The sequence below is a fragment of the Canis aureus genome, chromosome 19 (genome assembly GCF_053574225.1).
Source record: "Canis aureus isolate CA01 chromosome 19, VMU_Caureus_v.1.0, whole genome shotgun sequence".
NCBI lineage: Eukaryota > Metazoa > Chordata > Mammalia > Carnivora > Canidae > Canis > Canis aureus.
This window is the reverse complement of record NC_135629.1, coordinates 27,518,919-27,534,213: the sequence shown is the minus strand read 5'-3', so window position 1 is coordinate 27,534,213 and position 15,295 is coordinate 27,518,919. Positions and strand designations below refer to the sequence as shown.

At 40.0% G+C, this 15,295-nt stretch overlaps 1 protein-coding gene across 48 annotated transcripts in view; it reads left to right on the top strand.

Annotated features, from left to right (window-relative positions):
- The window catches only part of LOC144289788 (uncharacterized), a 392,823-nt gene that overhangs the window by 148,554 nt on the left and 228,974 nt on the right, over window positions 1-15,295 (top strand). For 2 of the 48 annotated variants that reach the window (XR_013357722.1, XR_013357721.1), the window contains exon 8: window positions 20-239. The exons of the other annotated variants lie outside the window; for them this stretch is intronic. The gene's annotated coding sequence lies outside the window, so the exon portion shown is untranslated. The remainder of the gene's footprint in view (window positions 1-19; window positions 240-15,295) is intronic. 48 annotated transcript variants of the gene reach the window in all.

Genomic DNA, 15,295 nt, shown 5'->3' with positions numbered 1-15,295 from the left:
ATTCTGCTCTCATTTCCAGTGGAAGACAGTGGCTGCAGAAGAAATATCAATGCTTTATTTGCAGGCTTTAAAGCCTGATACTCTGCTAAAAGAGTGGAACCCAAGGAAGCAAAGCTGCCATGTAAATTAAGAAAATCTACTCTCTGGGGAATATGAGAGTGTCCCAAGGTTTCTGTCGTCACAGTCATATGAGACTCGGAGAAACTGAGGCCACAGAGCCAAGAGGGAGTGGGTCCCAGGTGGGCACCCTCCTGTGTCTGCTTGTAAACTCGCACTCCCCCCATCATTCTGGGCTGAGGCCGGCAGGGAATTGGCAAATGCACCTTCGAACACTCACATTTCTGATGCTGATCCTCTCTTCCCTACTTCAGTTTCTCAAACACTTCCTGTGACTATGGAAGGGAATTAATTATTGATGAGGCAGCGGGCCTGCGAAAGCAGAAATCCCACTCCAAACTGGGTGCGTTGCCTCCCTGGAGAGCTGCTGGGATTGCTGTAGAGCATTGTTTTGCTTTTCCCTCAAGAAAAAAACCTGAACAATTGGTCAGAGCCCAGCAGCCTGGTCTTTGGCAGGTCATTGCTCTAATTCACAGCTGTTACTCAGGCCATCTAGTCTGTTCTCCCCCATGAAGTGCACTGCACCAAAAAGTGTATCATGTCAAGGTAGAAACTAGACATATAACAAAACATTTCATCATTGAATACTGGGATATGCTGCATTTCAAAGAAGGATTATTTAGTCCATCCATTGGAATGCATTTAATTATGTCAATTGTAAGAAGGACTGACTACAAGATCATTTTTTTTTAAGATTTTATTTATTTATTCATGAGAGACACACAGACACACACACACAGAGAGAGAGAGAGAGAGAGAGAGAGAGAGGCAGAGACACAGGCAGAGGGAGAAGCAGGCTCCATGCAGGGAGCCCAACGTGGGACTCGATCCCAGGACTCCAGGATCACGCCCTGGGCCAAAGGCAGATGCTTTAACCGCTGAGCCACCCAGGTGTCCCTGACTACAAGATCTAAGCTGAGTAGTGTCCAGTCATCTTAGCATGGCCCACAGGTCCTCCGTGATGTGCCTCCACAATCTCTGCTTCTGAAGAAGATCGTGATCATTCTGCCCCAAGGCCTCTGCTGTTCCCTGGACTGGAACGCCTAAAGCCTCTGATCTCAGGGTTGTTCCAGTTTCAGCTGAATTGTCAGCTTCCCAGAGAGCCCTTCTTCTCTATCAGGACACAGCCTTTTACAAGACCCTGTAATTTCTTATCTTCACAGCGTCGAGCTGTGTGAATACCTCTGTTTTCATTTCCTGTTCCTGTCTGCCTCACTGGAAAATAAAATGAAACTCACTGAAAGTAGGAAGGGTCTCTGGTCTACAGGAGGTTCCTTACCAACTGGAATAGTGCCAGGCATGTAGTAGATACTTAGTAATACTTGTGAATTTTAATTAATGAAGCCAAGGGCATATGCATAGATTATATCATTGTCTTTTTGTTTGTCTGCAATAGACAAACCTTGAATTAAAAGGGAAGGGGCATATATAATGGGGAGGACTATCGGCAAATTTATTATTACCTGGATCTTTATTAGTCTTAACTAACATCTCTTATGTCCATTAAATATCATCTATAAGCTCCTTCTTTCCAGTTATTGAGCCCATGGAGGTAAGCCGGGTACCACCTTCCCTGCCCCATCCCCTCATCTCTTCCCCTGCTGTTTCTTTCCCCTCTTATCGTTTTCTATCAATCTGACCATATCAGTCTCACCTCAAAGCATGCCCATCACATGCCAGGGCCCTTAAGACCAAGCCAAAATCCTTAGTATGACCTGAAAAATATTTTGCAATCCTGCCTGAGCTCATGTCTACCTTCATTGCTTGATCCTCACTTCTTTTCCTCTCTAGACTCAGCCATGTTTCCTTCACTTTGCTGAAATCCCCATGCTCTCTCTTGCCTTTGGGCCTTTTCGCATTTCCCATCCTTCTGCCTGGAACCTCCATTTCACCAAACTAATTCTGATTCACCTCTCAGCTTTGAAACAGAGATCACTCCCTTCTGGAAGCTTCTCCAATGAATACCTCTTTAGTCTGGGCTTCTCCGTTTATACTTTTCCCATGATAGTGCTCATCAGACTATACGACAATTTCCAGCTTCACCATCAGATTTTTGTCTTGCATACTCTAATAACCCTAGCATTGAGCATGATGTGTGGTACTTGTTACTCAGTAATTAAAAACAAATAAAATAGGGGTGTCTGGCTGGCTCAGTGAGAGGAGAACGTGACTCTTGATGTTGGGGTTGTGGGTTCAAACCCCAGGTTGTGTGTAGAGAGTACTTAAAAATAAAATCTTCAGGGCACCTGGGTGGCTAAGTGGCTAAGCTCTGCCTTTGGCTCAGGTCGTGATCCCAGGATCCTGGGATCGAGTCAGGCTCCCTGCTCCACGGGGAACCTGCTTCTGCCTCTGCCTCTGCCCCCCCGCCCCCTGCCTCTCTCTCATGAATAGACAAAAAATAATAAAATCTTAAAATAATAAAAATAAAATATTTTTAAAGTAAAATAAAATAAAATATAGAGATGCTTACAACATGGTTTTAAAGGAAAGCTCTAAGTTGCCACTTGAAGACTTTTCACCAACTGTCAAAGTGTCTGATGAGCCCCCTGTGCCCAGAAATCACTTGGACCTTCTTCCGTGTGTGAATGATTACCAAGAGGCATTATAACCCTCTGGGGAGTCTTAACTCCCAGACTCTGCCATTTAGAGTGTAATGTAAGAAGTCCGTTTCTGGAAGCAACACAGTGCATGGTGGTACCTTTCAGCACAGTGAAAACTCGAAAAATAGGGTGGTCTCAGCCAAGGGTCAAATTGCAGATACAATGCTTTATGTATTTGGCAGTGCTCTCGAGACAAATACATAATCACCGAGGTATGTGATCTGGTCGGAAAATTCAGGCCAGATAGAATGACACGGGTAGAAACGCGCACACACACAAATACACATAACAATGAGCGCTCTTATTTGTAAAAACCACATTAAGAGATGGCAGTTCTTTACCTCTGAAGTGATTTATAAATTAAAATAATTGCCTCTTTGAACTGTTCAGATATTAATTGACCTATCACTAATGTATGTACGGTCTCGAAACCATCCAAACATTACCTAAACATTTTTATTCTCTTTATTCTGGATATCCAGAAAACCACAAAAATAGGCTCTTTGTTCTGGTGCCAAGGGTCATAAAGGAAAAGCCATCATCTTTGATGACTTTGCAATTCTTATTCTATTTCTTCCTCAAGTTAATTCTCAGTGAAATAGCAAGTCCTCTGAGCTTGAATAAGCCTTCCCACTACCCTCTTTTTAACAATCTCATCCCAGAGCACATGGATCCAGTTCTGGCTCAGATTTCTGGTAATGAGAGCAGGGCAATTCATTATTTTTTTTTATTAATTTTATCTTGGGATATATATTCCAAACCACCCCAGATGGTGGGTGGCAGGCAGGCAGGCATTTCCTTCCTAGGTAAAATGAGGGAGAAACTAAATTGGCCAAGGCCCAGATGTGCATAGGCTGTGACAAGCTTTCTGGGGGTCCATTTTTCAAGAGTGATCTTGACCTGAATTGAAAGGCAGGCAGCGCTTAATACAGGAGCTTTAGGGCAGTGGTTCTAAACCAGAGACAATTATGCACCCCACCCCCAGGGCAAATTTGGCAAAATCTGGAGGCATATTTGGTTGCTACAACTTGGCAGCAGTTAGGGGTTGTGCTAGTAGCATCTAATGAGCAGGATCCAAGGACAGTGCTACGTCCTACCATGCCCAGGACAGCCCCCACAACAAAGGATTATCCAATCCAAAGTGTCAGTAGTGCTGAGCTTGAGAACTTCTGCCTTATAGTCTCAAACACTGAGTTCACATCCCAGCTTTGCTCTTTTATGGCTGTAGGACCATTGTGCGAGTTCCTTGATCTCCCTGAACCTCAGGTCTTTCTTCTATCAAATGGTGATCATGATAAAATATCCAGCCTGGTGCTGGTGAGGGTTTGAAAATATATTCTATTTTTTATTTCTCTATGACTGAATTTTTTTAAACATTTATTTTCTTTGAGAGAGAGAGAGTGTGTGCCCATGAGGGGGTAGGGGGGTAGGGGGAGGAGCAGAGGGAGAGGGAGAGAGAGAATCCCAAGCAGACTCTGCACTGAGTGCAGAGCCCAATGGGGGCTCCATCTTATGACCCTGAGATCACAATCTGAGCCAAAACCCAAGAGTCCCATGGTTAATTGAGCCATCCAGGTGCCCCTAATGTATTTTTATTTATTGCATGAATGTTACAAGAAAAATTATATATATATATATATATATATATATATATATATTTTTTTTTTTTTTTTTTTTTTTTTTTAAGTAAGCTGTACAGCAGTGTGGGGCTTGCTCATCACCCTGAGATCAAGAGTTGCATGCTCTACTGACTGAGCCAGCCAGGTGCCCCTTCTATTAATGTATTTTAAATGAAAATAGAAATTGCCATAATTTGTGAGGAAAACTCAACTTTGAAATTTCAGTTTCAAATCCAAATTTTATTTTCTCCTTTTATTAATGCATAATGTAGGATACAAAATGCAAAATTCAATCTATAAAATAGGAAGATTGGCAATAATTGACTTTTCATTTGCTGTGGCTAAGTGGTACCAATTTCAAAACATCAAAGACCCATTCTGTTTTAATTCACTAAAAGAAAAAATCAATTATGAATTGATATGTGTTCCAGCCTCTACAGAGATCCAAATTAGAAATATAGCAATACTTGCTTTAATACAGAAAGTTAAAAAAAAAAGCCCCAGGTTTCTAGTGGGCAAAGAAACAGCATTTTCAAAATGCCTAAGAGGGTAGAAGGAAATGGAAATATAAACCATATTCTGATATTTTCCTATGTGATAGTAATATGTAATACCAGGTTAAGCAAATATGGCCGCTATACAAAATGTAATATTTATTTGAATGAGGAAATCAATTTGGACTTATAACACATTTATACAAAAACTTTCCTTAAACTGTTACTTAAAATCAGAAGTGTTTTGGTATTACATAGAAATAGTGTGCTACTGTGCTTTATAGCAACTGAAAATACTGTTTCCAGATAATTTCATATGAAAACCATGACCTCCTAATCTTAAAGTCACAACTCCCACTTCCTTGCACTAGTTCTTATGTAATAGACTAAAGAGGATGGTCTTTTGGTCATTCTGCAGATATTTACTGACTGCTAGTTATGTGAGTCTCCTGTGATGGTGCTGGGGATATAGCACATTTTGGAACATGCAAATGGTCAGGAGATAGCACAGCCTAGTGAGCAAGGACTCAGAATTCTGGAGTCAAAGAGGTGGCTTGACTTCTGACTAAGTCATGTTTTAGTTGGTGACCCTTTGACCACCTCTTCAAGTTACTAGAGGCTGAGTTTGTGCGTCTGAAAAATAGGTTGAGAGTTTTTCTCCCCATTTTGTTAAAAAAAAAAATCTGGTAAAAAGCACTGAGCATGGAGCTTGCTATTCATTAAGAAAATTGCTCAAAATGGTTAACTACATTATTATAAGGATAGTTATGTTATTTTTACAGGCCAGAAATGGCCTGTTTTTGGAAAATGGAGGCTCTTTTCCTACATCAAGAAGAATTTAAAAAGCATTACAAGTGAGAGACTGAATAAACCATATTTCTTACAATAATGTGTATAAACTTACCAAATGGAACCAGCTGTCACAGAAACAATCCAGGGTTGTTGTTGTTGTTGTTGCCTTTTTTTTTTTTAATTCTTAAACTTCTGATGGCCAACTGGATGCTTAATCCAGTAGCTGGGCAAGCTTCTCTACATTGCATTGTTTACATATTTTCCTTAGACACGGGTAGTATTATGAAACAAATACTTCAGTGTGCATACATTCAGAGCTGCTTTGTAATTTCACTTCTGATAAATGTATTTTTTATAGAAAGCTAGCTTTCTATAGAATTTTTAGAATTTCAAAATTCTAATTTTAAGTTCTTATTTATTTATTCATGAGAGACAAAGAGAGAGGCAGAGACACAGGCAGAGGGAGAAGCAGGCTCCCTGCATGTAACCTGATGCGGGACTTGATCCCAGGACCCCAGGATCACAACCTGAGCCAAAAGCAGATGCTCAACCACTGATACCCAGGTGCCCCCTAAATGGTTTTGAAGAAAAAATCACAAATGGTAAATAGCACTTACTGGTTTTCATATTAGGAAAAAAAAAGGTGGGATGCCTGAGTGGTTCAGTGGTTGAGAGTCTGATGCCTTTGGCTCAGGGTGTGATCCTGGGGTCCTGGGATTGAGTCCCACATTGGGCTTCCCATGGGGAGCCTGCTTCTCCCTCTGCCTGTGTCTGCCTCTCTCTCTCTGTGTCTCATGAATAAACAAAATCTTTAAAAGAAATTAAAAATAGACGTTTCTTGTGAAAACCACAAAAGAAAAACAAAAAGAAGAATATAAAAAATTCACCTCTAATCTTAATGACCAGACATAGTTTTTCTTTTCTGTGTGTGTACATGCATTTGCATGTATGGGTTTGTATGTATACACATAGAGTGTTATTTTCCGTCAACAAAATTTTCCTATTTCATTTTATACTCTATTGGGGTCACCAAATGTTACTATACTGAAACAGAGGTCAGAAAGCTCTTTCATGAAGGGCCAAATAGTAAAAACTTAGACTTTGTGGGCCATGTCATCCCTGTCACAACTCTTCCATTCTGACATTGTAGCATGTACCATGGACAATCTGTAAATGAGTGTGGCTGCATTCTGCTCACTATGAACTAGATTTCTCCCCTAGCCTGTAGTTTGCTGACTTCTGTACAAGAGCCTCATAGATCGTTATAATAGATTATTAAACATAATTATACTATATGTCAACAATAATTACATTTTATTATAACATTTATAACAAAAATATAACTTTTAAATCCTGGAGAAGATTTTAAAATTGATTTTTTATTTTATTTTCCTTAAGTAATCTCCACAACCAATGTGGGGCTCGAACCTATGATCTGGATATCAAGAGTCACATGCTCCACTGACCGAGCCAGCCAGGCACCCCATACTATAGATTTCTTAAAGGGTTGTCATGTTGGTGCATATTTTGAGGAATTAGATATAAATGAACAGCCACCAAGCATTAAAGAAAAACAGTTTTCTGGGGGTCAAATAAAAATGCAAGGACTCTTGAGATTGTTCATAATTAAGTGTGCACTTGTTTTGCTACCACACTTCCCTGAATGCTTCATGTTGTTTGGGTAGCAGCATTCCCATGGAATGCAGGGAGATGCTGCCTATTACTCCTGGCTATGGGAGTCTTTGTGTTGTATTACATGAATAGTGTGAATCCAACTCTCTGGTGCAGCTGCTCCCAAGATCCAGTAGCTTTCTCAAATAATAGCATCATTTGTTACTAGATTGTTCAAATGGGGGGTGGGGGGAAGAATCCTTGAATTGATTCCTTTGTGTTTAATTCTGTTGACACATAGAGGAAGGGGTTATAGGTTATGCTCTGGGGGAAGCTAAATCAGGGTCAAATGCTAGCATTTAGGAGGTTTATTAGGAGGTGCTCATGGGATCAACACCTGTGGACAGGGGTGGGACAAAAGCCAGATGCAGCAGAGGGAAATGTTGGACTGTACTACATTCTTGGCAAAGGCCTCAGTGGACCCCATTGGAAGCTCTGGAGATGGGGAGGCCCTGCAACATCATCCTGAGTTGGAGAGAGGGGGCCTTTGTAAACTGGTGTTGACCAGTTATTGGCAGAGGTCACTCCTGGAGGAGCAAGGTGGCTTCCCTCAGTGGTCTTTTCCCAACAGGGGCAGACAACCAAGGGTTGCTTCCTATTTGTACTCCCAGAGGCTGAGAGAGTAAGTCCTTCCTTCCTGAAGGAGTCTACGAGTGGGACATCAGGGCATCTACTATCTCATGGGCTAACTCCAGATGAGAAACTTGTTCAAGTGAATATTGTGCTCTGTTTGAAAAAAAACTCAATGTTAGTAATGTTTTGGTGGCAGTGTGGAATCTTAACTCTGGTTTAATTAAGCCATTTGGTTTAGTAAGTTCATTCAGTCATCCTATGAATATCAGGACCTGCAAACTCTCTATGTGCAAGGCACTGTCGAGTATATATATATGTAAGTTAGGTATGAAAACAAATTAAAACATGGGTCTTGTCCTTGGGGAGCTTACAGCCTCTTTGGAGAATGCAGAAGTTTGAGATACAAGGTAAAATGGTGACAGTATTGGGGGATGATATAGCAATGCTTGGTCCTAAGAAACTACGGTTCACTCAACCCAAGTGCATGCAATAGCATTCCTATTTTACTTTTCTAAGCCACTGCCCTGTACAAGTTTATCAATAAATGGCATTAGTAATAATCATGACTCAGTTTCTGCTGCAGGGAAGCCTGAGGTCATACATAGAATGGAGATGTGTGGCAAGACTTAGAGATTGGTATCACAGCCAAGATTTATTATCTTCAACAGACACTTCGTTATCTAAAGTCCCCTGTGCCAGCTAATCCAGCTTTCAATACTGTGATCTATAATCTTCATTGGGGTGTCACTTTTTTCTTCCCCTGAGGGTTGTATATATTTTACCAGCATGTTATAATACATTGCAGATATTACTCAAGGGCCCCATTGAATAAGATTACTATATTAAAAACATACTTTGAGTCAAAAATGGAATACAGCTTCAGCTCTTTTTCACCTGCAAGTTTAAAAATGAGATCCCTGTACAATTAAAAAGCCAAAGAGGGACTTTATACTAGCACCTGGAGGGTTGTGGACCAAGTTCAGGATTATGAAAAAGTGTTTGTGGAATTTAAATAAGAGCAAAAAAGATCTCATTCAGAATACATAAAATACCAAAATAGCCACTTCAGTGTGACATGCAGGGCATAGATAACTACATGGGGTTTTATAGTTTTTAGGAAATGCTGGACATCAAATATCATTTTCCCCAATAAGATAATTCTGTATCAGTGGTTTTATTGATTGATTCATTTATTTATTCATTCTGTCATTCGGTACAAGACTTCTGTGTTGCCCATCACCAGGCAGGCAGCACTACTGATATCATCGTCTATGTGGATGCTGCTCCTAGAGCTGGACAGTACAGAGCCTCTACAACTGTATTCTGTGGCCCTAATTGCACAATATGTACAGGTGAGGACATGGCAGGCACTGTGCTGGATGCTGAGAACAAAGTGATGAGCAAGATGGATTTGGATCTTGCCCTCATGGAACTTTATTTTGGATGAAGTCTGACAAAAAAAAAACCAAGTAACTACAAAAACCAAATGATTACAGAGTGAGATAAGTCCTCTGAACTATAGAAGCAGGCTAGGCTATGAACCTCTAACAGGGAGACCTACGCTAGCAGGGAAGAAATTCTGAGGAAGCAACATTTCAGCTGAAACCAAAAAGACAAGTATGTTTGTGGATGTGAAAACTGAGACAGAGAAGGATATTTCAGGGAGAAGGAACAATGCACAGATCAGGAAGGAGTATGAGATAGCCCAAGAATTGAACCAGACCAGTGTAGATGGGATACAGAAATGAGATGGGGAGGAGATGCGGCTGGAGAAGCAGATAGGGGACAGGCTTTACCAAGCTTTGAAGGGTAGGTTAAGAATTTTGGTCTTCATCCTAAGAAATACTGGAAGACAGGTGTTCAATGTGGAAGAGTGACTGTCAGCAAGATCATGCTTCCTTGTCGTTGAATAGACAGTTGACACAGACAAGAATATGTATGGTTGACAATATGGGGCTTTTTCAGTAACGAGTGAGAGATGATGGTGACCTGTCTAGGGACATGCCAAAGAAGATGAGAAGAAGTAGATGGATCAAAGAGATATTCAAATGAAGTACCTGAACCTAATCTCATTCTGCTTTTGCTAGCCAGTACACTGAATTATTTTGACCTTGGCGTACTCTCAAATAACATTCAATATCAACTCTTGTGAGTGGCTCCGTGAGAGGCAAAATTATTTGATGTTAACATCAAAGACCACTGCAATCAAGTGTTGGATTTCCTTATTAATATGCCATGTAGCCAATAAAATAGTCATTCCCGTTTTATTTACCAGAAGCCTATTTGACAGCCTAAAATTTAATCCCTTCCATAAAATGTAGTACTGACTCATTTGGGATTACGGTGAAAATTCAGAGAGACAATACATAACTAAAGCATTTAGCACAATGCCTGCTGTGCCATAATTACTGTTAGCTACTCCTTACTACTGCCACTAGTTATACATATGTGAGAGGTTTAGGGTAAGAATGAATCTCTCATCCTTTTTCCTCTAAATTGAGAACCAAAATTTCAGAAAATAGATACAGGAGTTAAACCAAGCGAGATGAAAATATTTGTTTTATTACTGATATTGCTAATTTCAAGAAGATGGATTGGCTTTGCCATCCATCTCTGCCAAATCTAGCAATTGGTACAGCTGACCCGAGGAAATATCTGCGCATATCTGCACATTGAAATTGTTTTTTTGCCTCTATTAGAGACAGAGAAGGTATAAGAAAAGCCTGGATCCTGATGCTGCCCCAGGCATGCTTCCATCATGGCAGAACAGAACAGAACACTTTCACTTCTCAGATGAGTCATGGTGCAGAGAAGTGGAGAGCATGGATCATGGACTTAGATGTGTGGGTGAACCTGGCTGTGCCAGTCATTAGCTAAGCAGCAAAATCCATTTCCCAATGTTCCTGAGACAGTCTCCTTATCTCTAAGAGGGGGATGGTAATAGTACCACCTCATAGGACTGGCATGAGGATTAAACAGATGAAAATGTTGCTGTCTGGCACAGAGAAACTCTAGTAATATATGTTTTTCACTATCAGTATCTAAAAAAAGAATACAGAATACAGAAAGCATGGCACCTCCGTGTTTCTCCAGTCCCACCTACCAAAGAGGTCACTCTTCTTCCCAAGGAGAAGAGCAAATGAGGAGCAAATACTTCTGAAAGAGAAGTGGTTCCACGCATGTTCTTTCTCTATGCTCAACACTAAGCAGAAGGGTGTAATGTTTACCTCCCATATATTCTATCACTTGACACAGTTGGGTTTGAATCTGTCCCATCCCTGCAGGTCCCTGTCACCACCTGGAGAGAAGTGGCTTTGTCAGATTCTTCATATATCCTTCCCATAATATAGGTCTATGCGTTGTGCTTTGCATCCAGGCAGCACTCAATCAATGCATGAGGGGTTTGAACATGAGCATCTTTCTCTGAAAGATTTTGTTTCTAATATGCTAAATTGTGAAGGGCTAATGCCTGATGGTAAAATACAGGCCCTGAGCGGGAAGTGTGAGGTTCCCACTTGTTTGCTTCCTTTGTTCAAAACAAGCCAGGTTTCTGGATCCTGATTTTCAGGACCATCCTGAAACTGTAGGATATCTGACACTGACAAAATTTGTTTTTGTTTTTGTTTTTTTTTTGTTTTGTTTTGTTTTTTGCACAGGGCAAACATTTTATACATTTACCTTCCTCATGTCTGCTTTTTTCCTAATCTCTTGGATTTACATGACCAAAGCAGAAACAAAGAGTTAGAAAAAATTTATTGTAAGATGAACACCTTGATTTATTTGCCCCCTTCATATGAATGCTTATAAATTAGACTTAACTAAATATACACACAGAGGAAAGATTAAGTAGAATATGGGATAGCAACAAGGCAATATATTGTAAGGCCAGTAAATATGAAGATTGTGTGACTATGTAGAAAACATTCACAAAATAATATTCAATAAAGTAGTACACCAAACTGAAGGTATACTATGATCCTGATAAAATACATTTCCTTCATTGTAAATGTCACTCTCTGAAATTAGTTGTTTGCTATTTATTATCTGCCTCCCCTGACTGCAATGTGTGTTCAATGGGATTTTGTCTATTTTGTTTGTCTCAATAATTCCAGAGTCTTATGGCAGGGTTTGGCAAACTGTGGCCAGCTGGCCAAATCTGACACACTGCCTGTTTTGTAAATAAAGTTTTATTGTAACACCACCAAACATGTTTACATATTGTCTGTGGCTGCCTTTGCCCTATAATGGCTTACCTGAGCAGTTGCAACCCAGCCTGGGTGGCCCTGAAAATCTAAATCTTTTACTGTGTGACTCATCATGGAAAATGTCAGCTGATCTCTGGCCTAAAACCACTGATGGACATACTTATTAAGACTTACAGAATGAATGCATGAGTGAAAGAATGAATATATGTAAATGGAGTGGAAGAAAATGCAGATAAAGAAAAATGTGTATGAAAGGGATAAAACTCTGCTTGAAATTATTTTCTTTTGAAATCCCATACTGTTTGTTTAACAATGGCATTCTTTAGACAAAAGGAGAAACAAATTTTTAAATGTAATACTACCATCTTTATAGATCATTGGAGAATATAGTTTTGAGGTCTGTGGTTCATGAATTGCTGCAATTCTAGATTATTGAGCTATTCACGCATGTTTTCATTTTTAGTTCAAAAGCAAAGCGCCCTCATTACTAATTATCCTTCTAATTGTGAGTTAACAGTGGGGAAAGCCAGTCCATGGGGATTACTCGAGAGGCTACACCACAGCAGACTCTGTGGGTTGTTCAAACATGAATGGAACAGACCCGACTTGTGTAGTAATGTAAATAATATTTACCAAACTGGTCATTCATCAGAATTAAATTGATCCAAGGCCCCATCAGGCTTGGTTATCTCTGTCTGTACTCCAGACATAACATTTACCTGATAACTCACAGAGCCCCCAGGCCAGCTTCATCCTCTTTAGCTGGTTCTTCTTATATTGGCCTTCAAAAGAGTCTTCTTTGTTTAAAACTCAATCTGTTAACCAAGAAAAGAGCGATAAGCATAAACCCTTTTTAAAAGATCCTGAAAAGAAAACAGGAGAAGGGACGTTTTGTTTGTTTCACACAAGGACGAAAATTGGTCTTGTTCACTGACTCCATCCATCTCTGTGCTCCTGTGAATCTGGTTGGCACTTTTATAACTATTTGCTCATTTGCTTAACACTCCTTCAGGGGCCTTTCCAACTAGTAGCACAAGCCAAAAGAGGAAAAGCAATCTATTTACCAAACGATGCATTTTTAAAAGGCATTTTGCATACTCCATTTCACAAAGAAACAATGGTGATAAGAACTCTGGGACATTAATTTCTCATGGACAAAATATTCATCTTACACATGGCCATAGGTTCAAAAACTAATGTTAAGCTTGTGTGTGTTGGCTGGAGTAATGCGATTCAAGACTTCCTCCTAGTTCTCTGTTGTACAGGAGTTTTATCCCACTATGTTCCGTGTTTTCCTTTGCATTTCAGAGTTCTGGAATCAAATGTAATTAAGATTGCATGCTGGATTTTGGGTAGAGGCACGTGTTTGTGTGAATTTCCATGCATTTACATCCCTAATTAACAGTAGTGGCATTTTTGCTAAAGAAACTCAACAACAAGGTGCAAGTTATTTGAGCCTTTTCTGCAAAAAGTCAGTAAAAGATCACAGTGCCCCAGAAAGAGCCTCGGCTACCTGAGTGACCTCATTAAATATGGCTGCCCCATCCCTCCTAGAGCTCCCATTTATAATTAATCATTAAAATGGCTAGATTAAGCAGAATCCAATTATGATGAAGGCACAACTTGCCTCTTTGGAAAAGAGAACTGAAATGCTTCCTAAGCTTGGGGTGATCCGGCTCTTTGTAAAGGTTCACTTCAGAATTGACCTTTCTTGAGCATAGAGGGGAAATGGCTTCAACCGAATAGTAAAGACAGTAGCCCTAATAAAATAACACGATGTACACAGACACACAGAGGATGAAGACACCAAGTGACACAGAATGCCAAAGACATGCAGAGAGTCACGCCAACAGAAACGGAGCCCGGATACTATTTGTGAATCTGCTTTACAAAATACATATTTACTTAGGCCACTTACATATCTTTCTACACAATTTCAAATATAGGATATCACATAAGCCTCTTTTTGCTCTATATCTAAAGCTACAGGAAATTCAGCAGCCGTGTACTCTGCTTTTATTAGGTTGAGTATATCCAGATGATTTTAATAAAGTTTTAAAAGGACATTAGTTTCCTGCTATTTCAATGAAAACCACTTGCAAGATGAATTTAAAGCAATAGATCTATTTCTTGTCAACACATGCCCCTTTTATGCAAATATGCCACTCTTTTATAATAGCCAACAAAACAATACACACACATAATTATCAACTGCATGTGACATGGAAGAAAAATGTCATTGTTCTAAGTGTTTAAAGATGGAGAGTGTGTTGGGTGCCATTGGTATGCTGTCCAGATTCCCTATCCAGGAATGAGGTCCTTGTTGCCTCAGTTACTGTAAGCTCAGAGTCTTGACACCAGAGTCCCTCTCTGGGAAGTGATAGCCAAATAGTGTCCTGTCCTAAGTCATACCCGTTCTCTAGGGACGGCTCATATCCAATGACTAGTCAATATGTGTATGTGGATGGGGGGCAGGGAGAGGTGTATGATGGCTGGCCCCCTGTTATCAGGTGAACTGAGAGGCCATTCCAGCAGGGAGCAACTGCTGTGACTCCATCACACTTCAACATCTCCTTGGGCCCAGTTCTGCTTCTGGCAATATCCCATAGGGTTTCACTTTGAAAGCACTGCACAGAAATCTCCACCTAGGAGCCAATTTCCAAGGGAACCCAACCTAAAATAGTGAAGAATACTCCTTCCTAATCTCTCCTTGATTTTATTTTTAACTTGTTATTATTGAAATATGCAAACATACACAAAAGTCAAGAAAATAATCTAACTCGTCAGGCTTATCAACATCTTGCCATTCCTGCTTTACCTATTCCTTTTTAAAAACTCCATTCTTTTAAAGTAAGTCATTTTACCCATAAATATTTCAGTATGTATCTAACAGATGAAGCTTTTTCTAAAAGCCAAAAACCACAAAGCTATTAGAATATATAAAATTAACATATAAAAATAATTCCTCAAACCATCTAAAACCCAATCTGTGTCCAATATTTCTCAATTGCTTCCAATTATTTTTACAGTGCACGATGATTTGTGAATTTTTATTCCCACTTCCCACTTTGAGGACTCATTTTTAGGTCATCAAGACTCCTCCCCAACATGCTTACCCTGGCCTTCTATCTAACCTTCTTGTCTCCGCCTTACTCCCTCTAAGGAAGCCTATCCCACTTTATCGGGTTGTTTTTCCTAAGGTTCAGCTCTGTTAATATTTCCCA